Source organism: Chelonoidis abingdonii, chromosome 18, assembly GCF_003597395.2.
Source record: "Chelonoidis abingdonii isolate Lonesome George chromosome 18, CheloAbing_2.0, whole genome shotgun sequence".
Classification (NCBI taxonomy): Eukaryota; Metazoa; Chordata; order Testudines; family Testudinidae; genus Chelonoidis; species Chelonoidis abingdonii.
In genome coordinates this window covers 16070699-16097202 of record NC_133786.1, presented here as the reverse complement: position 1 = coordinate 16097202, position 26504 = coordinate 16070699, and positions in this window count along the sequence as shown.

The window sequence follows — 26504 nt, the reverse complement described above, 5'->3', positions numbered from 1 at the left end:
AAACTAGCTGATCCCACTCAAGAAAGATCTTGGAGTCATCATGAATAGTTCTCTGAAAACATCCACTCCGTGTGGAGTGGAGTCAAAAAAGTGAACAGAATGTTGGACAGCATTAAGAAAGGGATAGATAAGACTGAAAATATATTGCCTCTGTATAATTCCATGGTACACCCACATCTTGAATACTGCATGCAGATGTGGTTGCCCCATCTCAAAAAAGATATGTTGGAATTGGAAAAGGTTCAGAAAAGGGCAACAAAAACAATGAGGGGTATGGAATGGCTTCCACATTAATCTATCATAAGACTAGGACTTTAAAACTTGGAAAAGAACTAAGGAGGAATATGATCAAGGTTTATAAAATCATGACTGGTGTGAAGAAATTAAACAAGGAAGTGCTATTTACTCCTCCTCATAACAAGAACCCAGGGTCAACAAATGAAAATAGGCAGTAGGTTTTAAACAAGGAAAAGGAATTATTTCTTCACACAGTCAACCTGCGGAACTCCTCGGCAAACAATGTTGTGAAAGGCCAAGATGCTAACGGTTTGAAAAAGAGCTAGGTAAGTTCAGAGGATAGGTCCATCAATGGCTATTAGCCAGGATGGGCAGGGATGGTGTCCCTAGCTTCTGTTTGCCAGAAGCTGGGAACGGGCAACAGGAGATGGATCAGTTGATGATTACGTGTTCTGTTCATTCCCTCAGGGGCACCTGGCATTGACCACTGTCAGAAGAGAGGATACTGAGCTAGATGGACCTTTGGTTCAACCCAGTATGGCCATTTGTATGTACTACTGCTAACAGCTATTGGCATCTCTCTCTAACTCAGAATGTGGTGTTGAGAACATATGTTTGAACCCTGCTGGCCACCCACAAATGAGATAATTGCAGTTAATCAAATCTTAGCAGTTTTGCCTTGGCAAGGAAAAACATTGCTGTAGGGATTTCCATGAATACCAGTTAGAGGTAGGGAAGACTGCCATGGTAGCCCTAGTGCTTTGAAAGGCATTAGTAAAGATTAATGTGACCCCTATGGCCAGATGCATCCCACAATGGGAAAAACCACAATTGTCAGGTTTCGTTGTTTTGTTTAAGGCATTTTTCAGCTTAGAAAACCTGCCTTTTGCTTTTGGAAGCATTCCAGCAGAGAGCTCAACCTTTTCCAACTGCCAACTCTGCTGCTTGCCCTCCGGTTTTGGCCAAAAGGAGACTGTTCAGGGTCTTCAGTTCCACTCCATAGCCTCTCAGGAGGCATCACCTTTCACTCCAGAAATCTCAGACCACAGCCTATGCTTGTCAGATTTCTAGCCTGCCAACTGGAGACTCAAGCAATATGGGAAAGCTTATTACTGTAACACTGAGAAGCCCTGGTCATGAACAAGCAACCCATAGCAGTAAGCACTGTGTAAACAAAAAGGAGGTTCTTTTGAAGCTACATCATGCTTTGAGGGTCTCTGAACAGTCTGAGGTTTGCCTGTTCCTTGTTGTGAAGTTCAGAGAAGAAAAAACTATTTGCAATTTTGATGATTTGAATTTTAACTCCATGACTGCCAACCCATGCCCCCCTCAAGGTTTCTACTTTAGTTTTTTAAAATTATCCTAGCAGAAGCCAAACTGCACTTTCCATCCCAAGCACGGAGATAAAAACAAGCAGCAGGGAGCTGATGAAGGCAACAAGGCCATAATTAACAGTTCCACTACATTGTGTTTATCATGCTAACAGCAACTAGCAGCTAAGAGAACATGTTGGATCATGCTCTGGCAGAACAAGCATTTTCTAGTTATGGCACTGGTGGTGGGTATTGCATGAAGAGGAAACAAAGGAAAATATTTTTATGCAGGACAACTCTAGTAAACAAACAAATGCGTATTTTGGCTACTCTGGGTTCCCAGTAAAAATTGGAAGCCCAATGGGCTTTGAGCTACACACTCTTACAGTACCCTTGCTCTACCACCTGTAGTTTCAGCCACTAGGAATGTATAATTTGTTATTTTCAGTCCTTTGGAAGCCCATCCTGCCAGCACAGTCTCAGAGGGAGGGGGCAGGAGGTAGCTCAGCATCAGCTCAATGCACATCATGAGAACAAGAGGGGGAAGGGGCTATGGTTTGCCCACTTCAGAGAATGAAAATTCAAATCCAATCCCCCTCCCCCGCATCCGAATTAGGACAAAGTTGAAATTTCAAAAGTTTTGCAAACTGAAAAAGTTGAATCAATTGAAACATTGTTTTGAACATTTCAAAACACTGTTTGGATTTCAACCTTCGGTTCTATTTCTTTAACCTTTTGAGTATAAAAGGTTCAATTTCAAATAAGATAAGACACTCACAAATAAAGCGTTTTTGGAAACGTCTAATGGGCCATTTTGACAATATCAAAACTTATTCCCACCCCTCAACATTTTTTCAAGTCAGAAAATCAATCAAAACAGATTCTTCATTGCAAAAATTTCAATTAAGTCATTTTTCCCTATCTTCAAATTCCCAGCCATCCATATCCATAAGGTCTCAAAATGCAGCATTTACCATGTGCAAACACCATGTAACTGCACCTGCCTGATGAGTCGAGGGGTTCCTGAGAAGCCAAGCCCCCAGAGACTCATGCAGAGGCCTCTCTCTCCAAGCAGCCACTGCCAGCAATGCCCAGCCCAAAGCAGCAAGTGTCTGAAAATCTGTAATGAACATGACAGTAGTTGAACAGACACCCAACAAGCATTACTCATGTATTCGGGTCAAACCTAGGACCAATATACTCAGCTGAATGTCCCTGAATAGCAGCCTATACTGAAGAGGGTTAGAGCAACAGAGCAAGCACCTTCTGAATGCCACACCAGCCTCCCTCAAGAGTACAACTTGGGAGAGAGGAAAGGTCAGTCTCCCTGTTCAGGTTTGTTGGCATGTGGATGCCTGTTCCAAAGGGCTTGGACTGAGCAACTCATTTCACCAACAAGCACCATGTAGGGAAGAAACAGTTTGCACAAGAACTCAAATGCTGAAGACGTACAGTTTGATTGTTGACAGATCAGAAAAAAGGGATCAGGACACCTGATCTATGAACCTATTGGTAATTATTTTCTTGAGCTCTTAAGAGCTCTTTGATAAGAAACTTATCCAGTCTAGCGGAATGCAAAATTCAGGTGCTGTCAGTATTTTGCAAGGACTTGACTGAGCTGCTTAAAACGGGTTATATTTTTTCTTCCTGCACTCTCAGATGCTAATTAGTAGTAATTATACTAGGAGGGTCATCAGAATCACCTTATTAATTAGGACTTAGATTAGTTTGCTTCCTATCCTGCCCTCTTGCCCCGTCCTTCTCTTCCAGAGCACCTCATTGGAAAAACTCAACAGCTTCAGCAATTCTTAGGTCACAGTAGGCACACCCATCCCCAGAATCTCTGACCATGCAAGATGGGTACCAACCCACACCATAAAATGAAACAGGGGAATAGCTCAGTGGCTTGAGCATTGGCCTGCTAAACCTAGGGTTGAGATTTCAATCCTTGAGGGGGCCGTTTAGGAACCGGGACAAAAATCTGTCTGGGGCTTGATCCTGCTTTGAGCAGTGGGTTGGACTAGATCACCTCCTGAGGTCCCTTCCAACGCTGATATTCTATTAAATTAACCAAAACAATGTAGGATGTCTGGGTAGACAATGCCTATTGCATTGGGATTCAAAGAGGGAACAGTGGGGCTCAAATGTCAGAATAGAAAGGATCTTAGAGGTCACCTAGTCCAGCATTCTGTACTGAGGCAGCATCAGATGTATCTAGGTGTTTGTCAGACTCAACTGCCAATGGCAGATTCCAGTCTCTCTTGGAAGCCTATTCCAGATTTTAGCTATACTTAGAGCTAGAAAGTTTTCCTAGTGTCTAACCTACACCTCCTTTGTATATCCCCCACTATGGCATTGATAGTAAGTTAAGAGTATTTCCACATGCAGGTATTTGGAGGGAAAAGAACCCTCAGTCTCCAGGATATAAGTCAACTGCTATCTGATGAGGGGCTCAGGAGGAAACCTCCCCAGGGCAGGATATCCCATAACTGGGGTTTCTTGCCCTTTCCTCTAAAAGAGGAAGTGCTGGCCACTGTCAGAGCCAGATACTGCATTAGATGGACCACAGGTCTGATCCATCTGGCAATTGGTATGTTCCAGAGGAACCACACATCATATCTGGCTAGTAGAGGTTTGCCAATGGCTTCTCTGTGTGTAAGCCAAATGAAGTCATAAAGCAGCGTCACCCAAGTTAACTGAGGCACCAGGATGGGAATGAAAGTTTATCACTGCTACAAACCAATGGAGACAGACTGTGGAGCAAGCAGGCCACCATAAAAGTGGCTAGGCTTACAAATGAGATGCAGACCATGCTAAATCTGTAATGAAAGTTTCTGTGGCTCAGCCCTGGGACAAGTTAAGCCCTGGATGCAGGTGTTTCAGCTCCAATAGAAATGGTGTCTCTTGCTACTGCATTTTACTGTGGCAGCCCTACACGAAGACACCCACGTTAATGGCTGTAAAGCAAATAGAGGCTTATTTTACCCAATATTCTGGTGAGGCAGCAGGGGATAGGCTGCTTTCAACTGTAGTTCCATCCATACTTAGAAATAATAGTAAATGTTATTTATTATGGAGATGCCCATTGTGTCTCCACAGGCAATGTTAATTTTACACTTAAACCTGGGTTTCCATTTCTTTGTTATCCTCCCAACTTTCACAGAAAGAATAGAAAGCCTGATCCAGAGTCCATTAAGTCAATGGGAGGCCTTTCACTCATTGGCATTTGAACCAGTGACTAACTTTTCACAATCAGAATGAGGAAACCTGAGAGTCTTCCTCCTTTACTGCTGAAGATTGCTGCCTGGAAAAGAAGAGTATTAGTCTGAATGCTGCAACATAGGTGTTGGAACATGGCTGCACACAAAACCCATTTAATAACAGTTCCCTAGTCTTCCTTTGCCCACGTTTGGTTGGGGGCTCAGCAGAAAACACATACTGGTAAGACTAATGCTGTAGAATCTTAACTATGTCTGATCTGCTGAATTTGGCTTCACACTTCAACAAATACAATTAGAGCTAACTGTAGTGTTAGCTTAATGGGTTGATTTTTCCAACATATACTCATGGCTGGTGAATGGAGATGCACTGTGACAGTTCTAATCAAAGTCCAACTTTAGATCAGGGTCAGCAACCTTTCATAAATGGTATATCGAGTTTTCATTTATTCACTCTAATATAAGGTTTCCTGTGTCAGTAATACATTAATGTTTTTAGAAGGTCTGTCTCTATAAGTAATATGTAACTAAACTACTGTTGTACGTAAAGTAAATGAAGTTTTTAAAATGTTTAAAAAGCTTCATTTAAAATTAAATTAAAATGCAGAGCCCCCTGGACCAGTGGGCAGGACCTAGGCAGTGAGTGCCATTGAAAATCAGCTCGCATGCCACCTTAGCCACAGGTTGCCTACCCCTGCTTTAGATTCTTAAATGGAGTCCTTTAGAGCAAGGCTCCCTTCTAATTAGATTAAGTGACACCTATCATTGCTCATCTAAGTCTCCTATTACCTGCAATTGATTGTGCAACATTAAAGACACTGTATTGCTAATGAGCAAAATTCAGCATAGAATAGGCTATGATAACTAGGGGATAGGTAATAGGAAAGGCAGCCCTCTCACTAAGGAACACATTCAAATACTTATTCATTAGCAGCGATAAAGCAATTTTCATGCATCTACAGTACTTGCATGCCCCACCCCCCGCCCCACACCATGGCATCTGAGCACCTGACAGTCTCTAGTCTTTATCCTCAACACCCCAACAGGCCAGCCAGGGCTGTTAGTTCTCAGCTGTAAAACTGGGCTAAGATACAGGGAGACTAAGGCCCAGATACACAGAAGTTCCCACCTATGCCCCAATTTTAGGCACCTATATCCTAATTTCAGCACTGACCTGTACAAAACTGCTGAACCCTGTAGTCCTAAACCCACTCAGCATCTAAAGGTTTTTTTGGACAGGGCAGTAAAAGGTCCCTCAATCCTTATGTTTCTGCTTCAGGAACACTGCTGTCTCCGTCTACGCATATAGAGTATCAGGGTTGGAAGAGACCTCAGGAGGTCATCTAGTCCAACCCCCTGCTCAAAGCAGGACCAATTCCCAACTAAATCATCCCAGCCAGGGCTTTGTCAAGCCTGACCTTAAAAACCTCTAAGGAAGGAAGATTCCACCACTCTCTAGGTAACTCATTCCAGTGCTTAACACCCTCCTAGTGAAATATTGTTTCCTAATATCCAACCTAAACCTCCCCCCTGCAACTTGAAGACCATTACTACTTTGTTCTGTATCCAGGTACCACTGAGAACGGTCGAAGATCCATACTCTTGAAACTTTCAGATAGGTTGAAAAGAGCTATCAAATCCCCCCATCATCTCTCTGCAAGACTAAACACCCAGTTCCCTCAGCCTCTCATCATAGTCATGTGCTCCAGCCCCTAATCAATTTGTTACCCTCCGCTGGACTCTTCCCATTTTTCCACATCCTTCTTGGTAGTGTGGTGCCCAAAACTGGATATAGGACCCAGGATGAGGCCTCATCAATATCAAATAGAAAGAAATGATCACGTCCCTCAATCTGCTGGCAATGACCCTACTTATAACGCCCAAAGCTGTTAGCCTTCTTGGCAACAAGGCACACTGTTGATCATACCCAGCTGCCTGTTCCACTGTAACAGTTAGTCCTTTTCTGCAGAAATGCTTCCTAGCCATTCGGTCCTTAGTTAACAGTGAATCTGGATTTCTTGCGTCTTAAGTGCAGACTTCTGCACTTTCCTGTTGAACCTCAAGATTCTTAGGCCAATCCCTTTAAATGTGTCAGGCCCTCTGTATCCCTGTCCCTACTGCCCAGCAATCTACCACCCCCTCCCACTTTAGCGTATCTGGCAAAACTTGCTGAGAGTGCTAGTCCACACCATCCTCCCAGATCATTAAATGAAGATAGCTGAACAAAACCTGCCACCCAAAGGACCGACCCTTGGGCATCCGCTTGAACTGGCTGCCAACTAGACAGAGACCATTGATCTACCATTGAGCCTGATGATTAGCCACTTTCTATCACCTTATACTCCAGTCCATCCAGCCCCCATACTTCAACTTGCCAGCAAGAATACTGTGGGAGATCATATAAAGCCTTTGGCTAAAGTCAGGAAAAGACACCGCTGCTTTCCCCGCCTCATCACAGCCCAGTTCTCCTCTAGAAGCAATTAGGTTAGTCAGGCATGACTTGCCCTTGTGAATCCATGCTGACTGTTCCTGATCCCTTTCCTCTCCTCTAAGTGCTTCAGAATTGATTCCTTGAGGACCTGCTCCATGATTTTTCCAGGGACTGAGGTGAGGCTGACTGGCCTGTAGTTCCCCGGATCCTCCTCATGCCCTTTTTTCAAGATGGCCACTACATTAGCCTTTTTCCAGTCATCCGGGACCTCCTCCAATTGCCATGAGTCTTCAAAGATAATGGCTTTGCAATCACATCTGCCAACTCCTTTAGCACCCTCGGATGCACTGCATCCGGCCCCATGGACTTGTGCTAGTCCAGTTTTTCTAAATAGTCCTGAACCACTTTCTCCACAGAGGGCTGGTCACCTGCCCATGCTGTGCTGCCCAGTGCAGCAGTCTAGAAGCTGACCTTGTTTGTGAAGACAGAGGCAAAGAAAATCATTGAGTACATGAACTTTTTCCACATCTTCTGTCACTAGGTTGCCTCCCTCATTCAGTAGGGGGCCCACGCTTTCCTTGACTTTCTTCTTGTTGCTAAGACACCTGAAGAAACTCTTCTTGTTACTCTTAACATTTCTTGCTAGCTGCAGCTCCAAGTGTGATTTGGCCTTCCTGATTTCACTCCTGCATATGGGTACCTAATCTCCACTCTAAGCCCCATGCAACTCATGAAGTAGGGCAAAGACAGGCATTCAACCATTACTTTGCCTGCAGGGCCAAATCCAGTAAATGTGCTCAGAAAGGGCCTACCAGATTGGGCCCCTCAAGTGAGTACACAAGGTGAGCTGCAGAGGGAAGGGGACATCCCTTCATAACTTCTCCCTGTAACTGCTCACCTCAGACGTAGGAAACCCCCAATTCAAGTCCCTCCTCCACCTGCAGGATTTCCATTTCTCAGGTAAGTGCTCCAACTACTGGGTAATGGGATATGTGGAGCTTCTTCAGTTTCTCTCATTGAAGCTCTTACTCTTGCTAAATAATTCAAGAGTCACTGGGGCCAGAAAAGAGCAAGCAAAACCAATGATAGCCCACTGGTTAGAGCATCCCCCACGCTGTTTGAGAACCAGGAGCCAGTCCCCTTGCTCCCATGACTGACTGGTTTCTAGGATGCTTCATTAAGACACCCTAGCTGGTTTAGTCAGAGGGACAGTCTATGCTGTACACCACTTCTGCTCTACTTAAACCCTGCTCCAGACTGAGCCCTCTTGGGATTGATTTCTGACTATACAACAAATGGATTCTGCCCTTTCAGTATTTGCCAGAATTTCTCCCCCACCATGCTGAATAACTGATTCCAGAGCAAGCACCACCTCTGGAAGCTGTACTGAAAACATGCTAATCAGCCATCCTGCAATCGACAGCTCCATCGCAGAAGCCCAGGACAGTGATTGGAATCAGGGAGGAGACAAAGCAGCAAGGGAAGGATTAATTTTTCAGCAGCTTCTCTTTTGATCAGATTGAACAAGCCAACCCAAAGGGTTATAGATGGAGACAAACTGAACAGACTGGGTAAGAGGAAGTTATTCAGCAGAACCTCAGCTTTTACTGATTATACCACCCCAGCAGCATGGCAGGGACTCCACTTGGATAGATCTTGTGTCAATGACCATGAGCAAACAGTTAAGCACTACCATGAGTGCTTTAATAGTGAGACAGAATGACACTAAAGGAACAAGCTTCTCATGAAGTTGGGAAATCTCCCTATGAAACTGGTGGTTCACACTGAAATATTTAGTTATTACACAGTAGTGCCCAGAGGCCACAGGGGAGATTGGGCCCCATTGTGCAGCCTGGATTTGATGGCACCCACAGGACTTCCCATAATGCATTGCCTCATTCCCCGTAAGCCTGCACACTAAGCCACAGCAATACAAATGCTGCCATATTAGGAGAATAGATGACAGCAGGGAAATCATTTTCACAGCAAAAAGACATGTTTGCAGGTGGCAACTGACAACAGCACTTCCCTGTCACTAGAGATTTTGGATCCTTGCCTGAGAATAGCTGTTCCAGCAGGTGGGTCTCTGTAGAGCCAACCCTTGTTGTTCCCCACAGCTTTGCTACCAGCTCCAAAAGACAGGGCTTTTTGTTTGTTGGTTCAATAAAAGCAACATGTTATCCAATTTGTCTGCTGATTTAGTCTAAATTGCATGTGGGATTCACACTGCAGAATGTCTGTGTGTGTAATTAACAGATGAAAATGCTTCTCTTTTTAAAATATAAGAGTTCTGATTGCCACAGAGATGGGTTTAATAGATTAGCTGGTCAAACCTGCAATTAACGCATATTGACAGCCAAATGTGAAGCTAATATGCAAGTACTAATCTGTCTAGACATTTCTATTTCAAGGGATTTAGTTCCCCACATTCCCTGCTCTTTTGATGAAATTACATATGCTGAAGCTCAAATGTTTCATGGCAATGTACTGGTTTCAATTCAATTTTGACCAGAAAGGGGGAGAGACTCATGCTGTACACCATGGTTAGGACATTGGTCTGAAGTGTGGAGACCTGGCTTAGCTCATCTCCTGGCCAAATCCTTATGAGTTCCAACTTAAATACTCTGGCATACTGCATTGACCTTTACCAGCTCTTGTTTACGAGGAACAAGACTCCAGGATTGCAAACTTGGGCACAGCTGATGAGCTGTGTGTGCAAACAGAGAAGCAAGTCTGCTCCTGAACTTTGCAGAGGCTCCCCTCCCACCCCTGAGAGCCAAAAGTACACATTAGTGATGAACATCCAGTTTCTGTAACCCCTTCATGCATGCGTGGGGAAGGCACGGTCATGAACCAGTGCTGCTGCTTCTACACCACTGCTCCTTTGAGGACTCAGCCATGAGGAAAAAGGAAAGGAGGTTTCCATTGCTCAATGACATTCAAACCATGCACTCCCATCATGTCAGCCTCCCCAGGAGTGAGGAATGTTGGACAGCTCAAGCCATGGGGGAGGGAATGAGCCTAAGGAAAAACAATTTTAGTTTTCATCTCTCTTTTCTGACCTCCTACAAAGCACTCACTTGCATCACCTAGAATCTATTTCTTCCCCTCTCCTAAATATGAACACAGGTACAAAGATGCATCAATCTAGCTAGATTCTGGGACTGCCTGGAGGTGCTAGATGAAACCGTCACCTTCCTAAGCAGTATTTATACACTGTACATGGGAAGAGGTGCCCAGGGGCTTCCCTGATGGTGACTCAGAACAGTCTCAAAGCTTACAACAGCGTGGGACCTTCCCACCAAGTCTGATGATCTCAACTCCTAAATGTATCAGCTCCAAATGGGAGCTTCCTCTCCCTCATGGAATGAAGGCTGACCCTGACTCCCACTGGCCTTTCATGGAATTCTGATCCCCCTCTACCTATGGAGGTGTCTCAGACAAAATTCCCATTTGCTCCACTCCAACCTGGAGGCACGGTGGACAGCTTTTTGCCTGAGGCCTACATTTGACCTGATCAGCTTTTGGGACCCTACCAGGAGTTCAAACTCTCACTGAGACTCAGATCATTGGAACACAAGCCTCCCCATCACAGCAAGGGGCAGTCCCCAGGGAAGGAATCAGTGTACTAGGGATCCTTAAATCTGACCTCAGGCCCCCCATGCCCTTGGTGAAATTCTGTGTTTTCAAAAACAGAGCAGAGCCTGCCTCGAGAATTTTTCTCCCCTGATATACAACCTTTTCTCCAAATGGCAGAGTATTCTGGTGACTCTGCTAGTTAGCCCTGGATAAAACATGTACCTGAGTTAAAACTGGATGATTTACTGTCACCATATCTGAAAATAGAATTTTGCCTTTCATTTGACTGAGCCATCCAGCCATCCCTACAGTCCTTTTGAGTTCTGTCTCTGGTCATCCTGACGAACAATGGCATGGGACACAATTTGCATCTCATTGGCAAAAGCCTCTCAGCCGCAGATGTGCACTTGTTGCATTTCAGAGATGCTTCTTGATTTGGCAGCTGATGTTACCTACTCTAAATTAGTGGCTGTTTAGACATTTTCTACCCACCCACATCAGCCTTGTCCCAAAAAGCTTCACTGTCCAACACATGCTTGTTCAAATGGAGGGAAATGTGTTCCATGTGAAGTGTAAGAGACCTAGCAGTTAATCCAGTGAATACAACTGTGTAGGGAGTGCTGCACATGGTCATCACCCTGTTGGAAACTTTGCTGTAAATACGCTGGCAAGTGCCTTCCAACAGTTGCTGCCCAAATTAAACACGTCTCTGGGAATCTCAGAATAACTGTCTGGGTCAGCATTTGATCGATAGCCCAGAGAAGTCTAGACAAGCTGCTGATTATTAAAGGAAAGCTTCCATTTGTTCTTGTAAGCTTCAGAGAAATCCCCCACATCAGCCAGATGCATACAAGGCCAGCCCAGGTCTTCAACAGCAGCCAGAACACATTGCAGACCCAGGTGCACTTGTAAAGTGGATTCATCAAAGGCCAGGCAGACCTGTAGTTAAGACTTTCCGTTGACAGAGCCCCTTTTCCATTTTTAACTACACATATGGACACCATAAGTGACTTATCTCCTCAATGCTCAATCAGCCGGGGGAGGTGGGGGGTGCAGAGGGGAATGAGGAGAGGAATTGGTTTCATGTCTTTCACTTAGAATTATTCCTGCTCTGACCTTTTACACCCCAGCATGTATTTTGCATTCCATGAGCTGTGCTTGAACAATGAGGTCCTAGATATTATTCAGGAACCTTTTTTAAAAAGGGAACAGTAAGCATTAATAAGTGTTTCACATTTGCAACAATTCAAAGGTGTAATCCCTGTGAGTGACTGTTTTTAATTAGAAGTGTAATTAAAAACATGTTTTCATATGTCCTCTAAAGCCTTTGAAGATCACTTTAAAAGCAAGCCAGAGTGGAGGCTTGACAAGTGAACTGGAAATTGAGGTCTAGCCAAGCAAACACCATCTTGAGCAGTCAAATGACAGGTGTGTTCCAAGGTTAAGTTCTCATTTTTATGGCTTTGAGTATTTGCCTTTTATTTCTCTTCAGAAGGAACCCACTAAGTGAACGCAAATGAGAGAAATCAGGGAAGGTTTGTGTGCAGCATCTGGAGCTTAGAACTACAAGGCTGGACTCATGCCTAACCTCAGTAGTGACTGCACAATTGAATGCAGGTCACTTAACCTCATTGCACTCCAATGTATCCTCTGTAAAATGGAGATATGATCCCAGTGAACCCTTCTCGCCTGGCCTTGGAATCTATGAATAGTCATTGCTTTATAAAGTCAACTGATTAATTGTCACACTCCCCTACATCCATTTTAAAGACAGCAAAGCAGACACTGCAGACAGAAGTTAAGGCCACATTCAAAACACATTGTCTATTAGGGACCAATGCACCAGCCAGAGATGCCACAATTGATCACATTGCACCAGGCATAGTACAGTGAAGTTCCCAGATCCAGCTCATTCCCCCAAATCCACTCAAGGGCTACCACTGATTCTGAGCACCTGCATTTTGCATGCTTGCTGTGACAGAGCTTGCATCTGATTTTTAGAGGTGCCAATCAGCTGCAGTTCCAGCCACTCAGCACCTTGGGAAATCAAAGTTGAATAATTCAAACAATTTCTGTTCTGCTTTTCAAAAGTTGGCTGCAGTTCACTTGCTTAAGGCCAGACTCCGAATCTGTGATGGAGACTGTCCTAGGAAACTGGAATTTTTATCTCATAGACTCAGACTCATAGGTCAGAAGGGACCAATATGATCATCTAGTCTGACCTCCTGCACAAGGCAGGCCACAAAACCCTACCCATACACATTTATAACAACCCCTAACCCATGACTGAGTTATTGAAATCCTCAAAATTGTGATTTGAAGACCTCAAGCTGCAGAGAATCCACCAGCAAGCGACCCATGCCCCACGCTGCAGAGGAAGGCGAAAAACCTCCAGGGCCCCTGCCAATCCGCTCTGGAGGAAAATTCCTTCCCGACCCCAAATATGGCGATCAGCTAAACCCTGAGCATGTGGGCAAGACTCACCAGCCAGCACCCAGGAAAGAATTCTCTGCAGTAACTCAGATCCCATCCCATCCAACATCCCCTCACAGACCATTGAGCAGACTTATCTGCTGATAATCCAAGATCAATTGCCCAAATTAAACTATCCCATCATATCATCCCCTCCATATACTTATCAAGCTTAGTCTTAAAGCCAGATAAGTCTTTTGCCCCCACTACTTCCCTCGGAAGGCTGTTCCAGAACTTCACTCCCCTAATGGTTAGAAACCTTCGTCTAATTTCAAGTCTAAACTTCCTAATATCCAGTTTGTACCCATTTGTCCTTGTGCCTACATTAGTACTAAGCTTAAATAATTCCTCTCCCTCCCTAACGTTAATCCCCCTGATATATTTATATAGAGCAAGCATATCCCCCCGGAGCCTTCTTTTGGCCAGGCTAAACAAGCCAAGCTCTTTGAGTCTCCTTTCATAAGGCAGGTTTTCCATTCCTCGGATCATCCTAGTAGCCCGTCTCTGAACCTGTTCCAGTTTGAATTCATCCTTCTTAAACATGGGACACCAGAACTGCACACAATATTCCAGGTGGGGTCTCACCAGCGCCTTATATAACGGTACTAACACCTCCTTATCCTTGCTGGAAATACCTCGCCTGATGCATCCTAAAACCGCATTTGCTTTTTTAACGGCCATATCGCATTGGCGGCTCATAGACATCCTGCTATCAACCAATACCCCAAGGTCCTTCTCCTCCTCTGTTGCTTCCAACTGATGCGTCCCCAATGTATATCTAAAATTCTTATTATTAATCCCTAAGTGCATGACCTTGCACTTTTCACTATTATATTTCATCCTATTACTATTACTCCAGTTTACAAGGTGGTCCAGATCTTCCTGTATAGTATCCCGGTCCTTCTCCGTGTTAGCAATACCCCCCAGCTTTGTGTCATCCGCAAACTTTATTAGCACATTCCCGCTCTTTGTGCCAAGGTCAGTAATAAAAAGGTTAAATAAGATCGGTCCCAAAACCGATCCTTGAGGGACTCCACTAGTAACCTCCTTCCAGCCTGACAATTCACCCTTCAGTACGACCCGCTGGAGTCTCCCCTTTAACCAGTTCCTTATCCACCTTACAACTTTCATATTCATCCCCATCTTTTCCAATTTAACTAACAGTTCCCCATGCGGAACCGTGTCAAACGCCTTACTGAAATCGAGGTAAATTAGATCTACCGCATTTCCTTTGTCTAAGTAATCCGTCACCTTCTCAAAGAAGGAGATCAGGTTGGTTTGGCACGATCTACCTTTAGTAAATCCATGTTGCAACTCGTCCCAATTACCATTGACCTCAATGTCCTTAACTACTTTCTCCCTTAAAATTTTTTCCAAGACCTTACACACGACAGACGTCAAGCTAACAGGCCTATAATTACGCGGATCACTTTTATTCCCTTTCTTAAAAATAGGAACTACGTTAGCAATTCTCCAGTCATACGGCACAACCCCCGAGTTTACTTGTACTTGTACCACTGAAGTCAGTACCAGCAATAGACTCACAAGAAGGTAGGTGAGCGTTAACTAATGACTATTGGCAGGATACTCGAGGTAAGGCAAAGAATTAGCAGCATGAGACTACAGTAACTCTCAGATGGGTGCTTCAGGCAGATTTCTTCACCTGGGTCCTTTCTCCTGGTATCCATGTGTCTTAGCATCTGCAATCAGGAGCTTTCTATTAAGAGCTTGATTCTGCACTTGGTGTACACAAGCACTGAGTCAACTTTTCATCTGGATGTGTTTAAGAATAGTCATCTGTTCTCTACCTAGAGGGCAGAGCCTTGCTAATCCTGAGGTAATTCTGACCTGCACTTCCACCACCAGTCCAGTTTCAGTGAAAAGCCCAAGGGGATTCAGCCATAAACCAGTTATACTGCCCTTCATGCAGACTGTTAAGAGCCTTTTGTCTAATCACAGATGGGACAGATACTCTGAGCACTTATGTAGCCAGGATAATCAGTTACATGGAAACTGACTCACTGAAGGGTGGGTAAATATTTTAACAGGGCCCTGGGGAAGCTTCTCCAATAAAAGGAACTTGCACTGACCTCAGGCAAAATATACCAAGGAGCCACTTAACATCTCTGCATGTTATTTCCGCTGTTTAGCCAAGCAAGGAAGAGACAAGCACCTCACACTGATGCCTGCAGCATGAACAAGAGCAACACCCCTTTCATGAGACTATGCAAGGAGGAGTTCGAGCAAAAGGCAACAACTATTTCTCTAGCAATTTTAATTGCAGATGTGATGTTGGGATAAGGAGACCCTGCAACATGCATGGTTCAGATACTCCCCTGCTCTGACAGCCTCATGTCCTTGGGCTGTATCCTCCTCATCCACAAATCCCAAGGGACTTCATAAGACAATGGAATTGATTCCACCATAGTAAACAGGGTTTTGACTTCAGATAGGGAATGTGCAGCAGGAAGCAGATACTGTCAGGGAGCAAACATGCTGTCTTCAGGGAAACCTTTGGGCAGTAAATAAAGGCAAGAAAATTATGGCGGAGCAAAACTGTTTTAAAACCTTAAACATTCTGTTTAGAAGCTACCATTTCAGTGAAGTTGACTCATCTAAATGTCACATGCACAAACAGAATCTGCAGTCAGGGATTCAAGGTTCTCATACAAGTTGGTTCTCTTTTCTTCCCACCCCAGAAAAAGAACAAAGACAAACAAAGCCCTCAATTTGATTCAGCTACCACAGCCAAGGTCTCCACCAACGGATTATTTTGGTGATCATTTCTTTGCCTGTAACTGTCTTAGGCAACACATGCACATGAAACCGAAGAGGAAAAACTTGGCCTCTTCTAGTCAAGAGAACACCCCCACAGATGTTTAAATGGAAACAACCCAATTTAGTCCCTGGCAGGCAGAGCTATTCAGAACATTCAACTAATTATAAGGTGAGGAAACTGTCAATATAAAATGGGTGTTAAAGGCACATGGAAACTGCTGGTGTTATTTTCTGTACAGAGGTACAAGGCTCAGAAATGTCAAGTCAAAATTTCATTTTGAAACAGTTCCCAGCTATTTTATCTAGTGACAAGTACTTTTGTTCAGCACAAGTTGAGAAGACAAGCAGGTTTCTTATATAAAATGCTCCTTCACCCCAGGAGTCAGACCACACTACCAATCTGACACTACTTCCCCCTCTTTAAAGGGACACTTGAATATTTAAATCTTCAAAAGGAAATGGTTGAATACAGCATAGAGTTTTCCCAGCCAGGATACCCATCCTCTCCCCCTCCATTCTCTATTCTGTTTAGATTTTATACCATGGCAATGAGCATAGTACTAGACTCTTCAGTTGAAATAAATTGGCCTCTATTTTCAGAAGGCTGATGAGGTCTAATACAAGAGATGACCAACTTCTGGTGAGACCAACCTTTCATTTTGCAGAGATCTTTTTCAGGTCTGGGAAAGGTATTCAGAGCATCACAGCTAAACAAGGTGGAAGAGAATGTTTTCTACTTGTCCTAAACAGTTTAAGGGACCATTCAAGTCAACAAGGCCTATTGAGAGAAAGCATGGCCTAATGGTTACAGTACTGTCTGGGACTTGGAGACCTGGATTCAATTCCCTGCTCTATTACCAACTCCATGTGAACTCTGGACAAGTTGCCTACTTATTCTGTTCTGCTGTTTCTGATCTGTACAATGGGGATAACAGCTCTGCCTTTCCTCCTAGGGGTGCTGTGAGGAGAAATAGCTTGAACCATGAGCCACTCAGATACTATAGCAAAGTGGCCACATCAGAGGGGTTCTCCAAATCAAATTCTGAAGACACCTTAGAGAAGCTTTTCCCGAATGTGGCTGCTCAGCACTTTCAGTAAAATCAGGGTTATTTCAGGTGTCTGAAGTTAGGCACCTAAAAATGAGGAACCCTCAAAATCACTAGTCATTTTTAAAAATGTAAGCTTTATGTCTAGAGATAAAGATGTATCATTTCCTTTCCTTGCATAGCAAGGAAGGTGTGTGTGTGTTCTCATTATGGCAGGTAACTCCCAAAGAAGGGCACTTGGCATTTGGACAGGAGACATCCAAGGCTGATAGCAATTCTTGGCTTGGCAGGTGCCATTTGTAAAATCCCTTCTCTGAATCTATGGAACTGATACCAAATCTTGTGTGGCTGTCAGAACATTAAAGGCTACCTTAGATTACATCATATCCCAATGTCACTGATACCTCAGGGTGCCACGTGAGCTGATGTGTAATTGCATACATTATCTGTGTACGTCACCCCACTCCACCCAGCCAGCTGTATAGATGGTGCAACAATCTTTGGCCTTTGCAGGACAAATGGAGAAGGCAATTTTAAATCATGTGGAATTAGTTTCTCAGACCTAAGCAACATCTCTTCTTCTAAACTTACTCATTATTCAGCATGTTTGCTGTAAATCATGACCAGTAACAGCGATATTGAAACAGGTTTGAATGGGATGGGTCGACACTGAAGGGCCTCCCTAAGAATGAGGGGGAAATGGAAGGTGTAAAGTAAAGGTTTTACTCTTTGCAGTAAATACTTGACTCAGTCAGGATACTGGCCCCCACTGTACTAAAGGAAAGGGTGTAACATTAGCATTTTTGCATAGTTTTAGCACTGCCATCTAAGGGTCTCAAAGCACAAATTCAGCCTCACAACAACTATGTAGATCATGTTTGATTCCCCGTTTTGCAGAAAGGTAAACTGAGTCCCAAACCATGATGTAACTTGCTTGAGGTCACATGGCATCCCCCTGACAAAGGAGTGAAGCCAGGATTCCTTAGTCACAGGCTCAGGTCAGGATGAAGCATAGCAAGCCATGGAGATGCAAATGGAACTGCTAAATGTATCATCCCAATGCCTTATCAGGTGGAGCAGTGATATCTTTGCACATCACCAAACCCTTGGATGTCCTCCTGTCACTGAATCAATAATGAAATCTAAATAACCTTTCTATGACTTGATAAACAACAACATTCTAGCAGCTATCACCCCTACACTCTATTAGGAAATGAAAATCAGACCTATTGTACCACATACTACATTTTGCACTTAGAAGCATTTGATGAGAACTTCAGAAGATTTGTGTATTCCTAGTGCTTAATTCTGTGTCCCCATCATAGGAAAACACTGGCTCGTTGCTGACCTGTGGAACATTTTGCTTTATCTAATGCTTTGTGCTTTTCCCCAGTACCAATTCATAGAGAAATAGCTTAAACTTCCACAACTCATGACTCTCAGTTGTGTCTTCACATCAGCTGAGCTGCAAGTGCCCCTCAAATGGCATCTAACTCATTAAAAGATACACACATTCAATCCATTTAGCAGGAAATGACCACCCTGTGTTTTCAGGCACGCTTTGTACGTTTCAAACAATAGATTATGAACCAACAAGGCCCATAGAGCTAAGAATTTGGCTGTTATGCAAGGAAGTGGCTCACAAGCTGTTCTTCTCCCCCTACAAGTTATATAGGGCAACTGGTGATATATGCAAATGCAACAGCACTTCAATGCACAGGTGTCAAATGCCTCTGAAATCTGCTGTGCTCTGCTGGCACTCAGCTCAGCAAACATGGTCAAGGGACTTTCACACAAACAAATCATTCAGGAGATGGAGATATCAGATAGCCAGGCTCAAATCAGAGAAGAGGTGCCCACAAATTCTGATACCAGAAGAAGTCTCCCACCTGAGAATAGCTTATTGATTGCAGAGTGAATCATATGTACCAAAATGTTTTTAAAAGCTTATAGAAAACAGCTCTTCTGCACCACAGTAACTTGTGGATCACACTCAACTGGTGTAAATGATAGATTTTGAAGCTGATGGATCTACTGTTTTACATCACTTGATGATCTGGCCCCATGTGTGCAATTACTACCTACACTATGAGAAACTGAGCCAGAGCCTCAGCAGGTTCACATCAGCACAATTCTGATTTCTAGTGTAAATCAGTGTAGCTACATCAACTGAGGAACTGGCTCCATAGTTAGTGTTGATTGATATAACCTGTGAATCTAAGCCTGAACAATTGGCATTAATGGCATTTATTGTTGCCATTTCAACTTGTGTTTAGTTCCTCTTCTCCCTCCCCCACACCCTGTGTTTCATCTCAGAACAGAACTTGATACCCTTTGGCACATCCAGATGGGAAATGGTTTGAACATATTACTTTCCAGGATCTAATTCCCTATTACTGCATCATTGGTTGAGAAGCCCCCAATCTAGCCTATTTCTTGAGGTCTCAAAGTACCACCACTACCTCTTGCCAGCAGCCACTGACAGCTTTTCCTAAAATACTCAACTTATGGGAAAAAATAAATGTGACTTAAACTTGTCCAAGTTATAATTTATTTATGTATAGGGTTTTGCAGACTCCATAACAAAAATAATGTCTTCTTTACTGACCTAAACAGAATCAAAACAAGTAGGTACTTTACCCTTTTTTGGTTTAAGACATGCTAGCTAATAAGCAACTTCAAGAAAATTACATAGAAAATTCAACCTTCATATGTACATACCCACTGAAATACACTGTATAAATATATACACAAACAGCATATGTCTCAGGTAACAGGGCACTATAAGGCTATAGACAGACTCGGGCATTACTCTTAACCCTGTTTAGGCACTATACAAACCAACTTGGAGCCTGAGCCAAAAACAGGAAGATTTCCAGTGACTTCAGTGGACTCTGAATCAGGTTCCTCACTCAAACCTTTCCCCTGAAAAGCCTACACCTTAAATAGACAAGATGAAGGATTAGAGGGGGAGAAAAACTGAAGGAATTTGCTTAAGGTTGCAGATCAGTGGCAGTGCCAACAGAACCCAGGTCTACTAGCCCAATACCCAGCCCTCTGGAGTGTCAAGGTTCCTCCCCAACTCTGAACTTTAGGGTATAGATGTGGAGACCTGCATGGACACTTCTAAGCTTAATTACCAGCATAGATCTGGTAACACTGTCACCATCCAGAAATTTCAGTGTCTGGAACACTTCCTGTCCCCCCAAAACCTTCACCTCCCTGAGCACCCTTGAGAGGCTTTCACCAAGTTCCTGGTGAACACCGATCCAACCCCTTGGATCTTAATACAAGGAGAATTTAACCATCTTCCTCCTTTCCCTCACCAATTCCTGGCGAGTCCAGATCCAATCCCCTTGGATCTTAAGGAAAAATCAATCAGGTTCTTAAAAGAAAGCTTTTAATTAAAGAAAGGTAAAAATATCTAAAAATCAGGATAGAAAATACTTTACAGGGTAATCAGATTAATATAGCCTAGAGGAACCCCCTCTAGCCTTAGGTTCAAAGTTACAGCCAACTGAGGTAAAAGCCTCTCAGCAGAAAGGAACATTTACAAATTGAGAAAACAAAAGTAAGACTAACACACCTTGCCTGGCTGTTACTTACAAGTTTGAAACATGACAGACCGATTCAGAAAGATTTGGAGAGCCTGGATTGACGTCTGGTCCCTCTTAGTCTCAAGAGCAAACAACTCCAAAAACCAAGAGCACAAACAAAAGACTTCCCCCCCACACCAAGATTTGAAAATATCTTGTCCTCTTATTGGTCCTCTGGTCAGGTGTCAGCCAGGTTTACTGAGCTTCTTAACCCTTTACAAGTAAAAGATTAACTCTTAACTATCCATTTATGACAGGAACCCACTTTCTCCCCTAAAAGAGGCAAGAGGTTGTGTTGACTCAAGGCTGAAGCTCAAGTGGTTTTCCCGAGCCCAGGATATCTATGGTCTTTGCTGCGGTTTTCCCAACAATACAATTCTCCCCCCTCACCACAAGGCCTTGCCAAGACAAAGGACTTTGTTTCTCAAGGCAGATGTGAACAAGCATATGCAAACTAGTTCTCATTATGCTTTGTTAATTGGGGACCAAGCTAGAAAATGAGTTAAAAACTACACCATGCAAAAGCAAGGTATTGGAATTTTCCACCAAGGCCTTCTTGGAGAACGTCTCTTGTCAAGCCTACAGGAAATGTCCTCAACAATAAGACTTTCCATCACTATCTGGGACAGATCAATAGGAGGTTTTCCTCATCTTCAGGCTAATATTTTATTTTCTTAAGCCTAAACTATTTGGAGACATTTACTGTACAGATTGGGGTAGCTCTTTTGGCTTGATAGTCACTGTAGAATTAGATTTTGGATTTGATTTAGTTTAATCCTTTAATTTCTCTGGTTTCTTCTAGACATTTCAATTCATGGCAACAAAAAACAGGTGAAAAGCTAATCAATCATGAACCACTTGAAAGACCACCACTTGATATTTTCCATTGCATGTGCTATTCAACAGAAATTGAACTTGACCTTCCACAGAAAAGCCAAACTTTGCTGCTCAAGTGAGACAAGAAAACCTTCCTCAGTCCCTGGAAAAGTGATTTTTCTACATTTAAAGTTAAGGCTGCTTTTTTAGGGTCACTGTGCCCAGTACCATAAATGAGAGGCTGTTTTAGAAATAAGTGTCAGTGCAGACTAATGTAGAAATTGTAGGCAGCTTGGCAATCATGACTATTCCAATCACATACCACTCTGTGCTAGACCTCAGATCTTAGAGGAAGACACTATTGTCTTCATTTTACAGATGTGTTTTAGTTTCCTCAAGAGGTGATAAGACTTACTCAAAGTCATTCAGTAGGTCAGTGGTAGAACCAAGAATAAAACCTAGGTCTCCTGACTCGAACCCCAAGACTCTGTGCACTGGTCCATGCATCTCAAGGTCTCTCCTAACTCAAGACTGGAGTATCGGATTACTGAGCTTGTCTCCACTAAACAGTCTCTAGGTTGTGTGAAAGGTCATTCCACCTATCAAATCACACCTCCAGACTCCGGAAAATTAGGCATTGTACTACATTACTTGAATAATGCTTCTGATCTGCAATTAAGGTTTTAGTGCCATCTCCATTGCTGACATATTTCAAACAATTGTAATTTAAAAATCTAAGTCATTTTTCTGGTTAACTTTGTATATATAATCTTGGAAGACCATTCAGGGCATGCTTAGTTAGATTAGTTCTATTGCTCCAAAGACTCTGCTGGGTTGTGCGTTCAGTAGCTCAAAGATTACTATCCGATTCCTACATGTACACTTGGCAAATAGTCAGTGAGCCTCTAGTGGTGCTCACTTTTGTTTTAGAAGCCCCCCCAAAACCCAGCCAGGAGACCAGGGTCCATGTAGCTAATTCTTGAGTAACACATTCAAAAGTTAAAGTTGCTCTAGCATGTTCCTTATTGTCAGCAAACTCCATTATCTGATTAACTGTGCCAGTGTGGTTTTCATATTATGTTTGTAGTATAAGAGCAAAAGACAATAAGCATGCTATGGGTAAAGCTGCTGGCCCCACAGCCTCAAGTCCTGTGTATCCACAGAGCAATTAAAGCAAAAGACCTGATACAACACATTCACCAGGAAGATCCCCATTGACAAGAGCAGACTCCCAATACACTCTGCCCGTGTTACCTAAACTCACCTCAGTTTGGTTTTGGCTTTATTGGGGATTAGGAACAATTTTTCCTCTGGACCCTTAACTGCCAGGTTATGTCCCGTTTTTCTGAAAAAGGTGGATATTGGACTAGTGTCCCCTGGGCCAATCCAGCCTGACAATTCCTATTTCCCACAGGAGAATCAACTGCCATTCTTAGAAGTGCCTTGAGTTCTTTTGCTACAAAATCTTTGTCACAAAGAATGAACGCAATTCCACACGCAATGACCTAGCTGACCACTAAAGTCATAGGAGACATCTATGGAAAGAAGGTAGCTGCCTTCTGTGTATTAGTTCAAACTATTCTACAGATTTTGCCCATACAACCCACATCACATCTGAATCTATAATTAATCCCTGCCTGAGCCTCTCACATCTGGAGAGTTCAATGGAAGGACTGTGGCAGGTTGTGTAACTCCACTCAAGAATAAATCTGAACAGCCTCTCTCAAAGAAACAGAAAGCACCTGTTTGCACAGATTCGTTACAGACAGCAAGTTCTTCCCTCTTCACTAAGGTGAAGTGAAGACAGGGAATGTACTGCAAATCCAAGTCCTGTGCAGACAGATTTCTGACTATTCGCTTGGCAGACTGTCCTGAACTCAGTCTTCCGCTGTCTTTGAAGCTATGTGTGGCTTAGAAAATTTTTAGTCCATTTGCTGCAATGAATCCAAGATACAGAAGGGAAGCAAGCTGCACCCCTTTGGGCTGCCATCAGACAAACTAGGGAGATGTTAACTGGGGTTGTATTTTTAAAAAGTCCATGGGCTAAAAATTATATTGGTCCCAGCCTGGCCTGAATCACTTGCAGGATGGTGGCTAGCCCCAAAATAATGAGAAAACGCCTAAGGGAGATGAAAGCACAAGTTCTCACTCCCAGCCGTGGAGAGACCAACTCTGGTCCACAGGTCCCAGTGAGGGACTCCAATGCTGTCGATTGTTTTGGGGAGGCAAGCATGATTTGGTAACAAGGTAAGCATGCAGCCAGCAAGGTCCCCTTTGGGCTGTAAATTAGTTATACTGGGCTCTGGGCAACAATTTCTAATAGACAAGGGGAAACTAGGCTATAGTGATTGACATTCCCTCATGCATATCCATGAATCCTGATTAAGGAGAGTGAATGCCTCTGGTGCTACTCAGAAACCAGTCAAGCAAGCAGCATCCAGGGGAAGAGGGAAAAATGATAAAGTTGGCTTTAGGGAGCAGAGGGCGCATTTTGAGAAGAATGCAGCATCTGGTCAAGATGAATCACTGAGCAGGGGAAGGATCTTTATCTTAGGCTCATCTCGATCAAAGGCAGAGGGAGAGTAATCAAACTGAAAACAGCCTATAGCATCTAATCTTCAGTACCAAAGTAGTCTTATTTTGCTGCCTAGTCACAGGCTACGAGGAAGGATCCACCTCCAATAATGTCAAGTTCTTTATATAGACAGGAACCAGATTTTACCACAGGAGAACCTCCCCACTATGTACTGTAGGGATGGCACCAAGACTGGGCAATTCAGGCACAGATTACAACAGATTTCAATCCAAAATCACCCCACCATTAGACCTATTTCAATGTAGGATGGTGTCTAACCATGGGAAAAATCACAGCAGAGGAAGTGCTTTGGAGAGGCACTGGTATCCCTGTTCTCCACTACACTTATGTCCATCACCTCAGTGGCTGAGGCTAGATTGCCTTTAGCCTTCCCAATTGGGAGGAACTTAGTGACATTCACATTCAATTCCACCTTCCATTGTATGGTACAGACACGGGCAGTTACTGGAGCCCTCGTAGGAGAATCAGGCAGCACCACTGGGCTAAACAAGCACAGTATGGTAAATTAAAGTCAGAGGGGACCATTTGGATAATCCTGTCTGACCTTCTAACAGGCCAGAGAATTTTATCCAGTAATTCCTGTAGTGAGGAAGTCACTGCACGAAATTCATGAAAACAAGAAGTGGTAGATTGTGCTTTGCAACAGAAGCCATGTTTATTTTCAGAAGCTTTTTTAATGCAGAATGTCTTTCAAGCACAAGGAACCCACAAAGATCTGTATATTACTCACTATTCTGGCCATGCAAGTCTCAATTGTCTTCCCTCCAAAAAATCATGCCTATATTCTGAAACAAAAATCCATGACTTCAGCAGTCTAGTACACTTGTGAACAGCAACCCTAAAGGGAAGGATCATTGTTAATGCACTGGACTGGAACTCTGGAGATCTGACTCTGCACTAAGCTTCCTATTTGACCTTGGGCCAATCACTGAAACTTGTCAGTTTCTCATCCAAGAAGCAGGGGATGTCACATCCTCCCAACTTTTGTCTTGCCAATTTACATTGTAAACTCTGCAAGGCAGGGAACTGCCTCTCCTTATGTGTTCATACAGCACCTAGCACAGTGGGGCCCTGATCTTGACTGCAATCCTCCAAGTGCCACCTTCATACAAGAAAGTTATTCATATTCAGTATTAGTGCTGAGAGAACTAGAATTTCTGTTTCACAGGAAACAGCAATGTCAAAATTTGAACTATAAACAGGTCAGTAATATTGGAAAGATGCTGGCACCAAAACAATTTGTAAACAGCTACACGATAATAGGGTGATAAGGAATTGTCAACATGGACTTGTCAAGAATAAATGATTCCAAACCAACTTAATTTCCTTCTTTGACAGGGTTACTGGACTAGTCAATAGGGGGAAGCAGGTATATTGATTTTAAACAGATTTTTTCATACAGTCTCACATATCAACCGAACTAAGGAAATACAGTCTAGATGAAGTTACTATACAGTGGATGCTAAACTGTTTGAAAAACCAGAGCCATGTATGGTTTGCTCTCAAAGTGGAAGGACATGTCTAGGTTGGTCCTTAAGAGGCAGGACTGGGTATGGTACTATTCAACACTTGACTTAATGACAGACAAGGTGAAGAGTGGGCTTTTAAAGTGTGTTGATGACACCAAGTTGGGAGGGTCTGCAAGTATCTGAGGAAAGCACTAGTGTCTAAAAGGACCTAGATAAAATTGAAGATTTGGTCTGAAGTCAGTTAGATGAAACTCAGTAAAGAGAAAGACAAAGTTCTTCATTTTGTCTTTGATTTTTCCTCCTTAAGTGGACAGTTACTGGCTGGGTGGTACTGCTGCTGGCAAGAATCTGGGGTTATGATGGGTCAAACAGACAATGTGACCCAGTTGCAAAAGATGCAGAATTCTGGGGTATTAGCCAGACCAGTAAGACAGACCTGGGAAGTAACTGTCCCTCTCTGCTCAGCACTTGTGACATTTCAGCTGAAGTATGTGTCAAGTTCTTGGTGCCACACTTTAAAGATGCAGACCAACTGAGCAAAGTCCTGAGGAGCAACAAAAATGAAAAGACTTAGAAAAACCTGACCTGTGAGGAAAGGTTAAAAGAACTGGGTATGTTTAGTCTGGAAAAAAGAGCTCAAGAGGGACCTGACAGGAGTCTTCAAATACATTAAGGGCAGTTATAAAGAGAACAATGACCAACTGTTCTTGTCCATTGAAGGCAGAAGTGGTAGCAATTGGCTGAATCAGCAGCTAGGTAGATTTAGGTTAAGTGAGGGGGGAAAAAAAGCTTACTTACGCTTTGGAATAGGTTACCAAGGAAGGGTGTGGATGTTGGGATTCTCTCAGATCTTAGACTGAGTTCTAGGGAACAGTGGTTGACTCCAAACTTGTCACTCTGGTTTCTTTATTGGGATATGGTAGACCTACATGGAGCTAGCTGATCAGACTTGC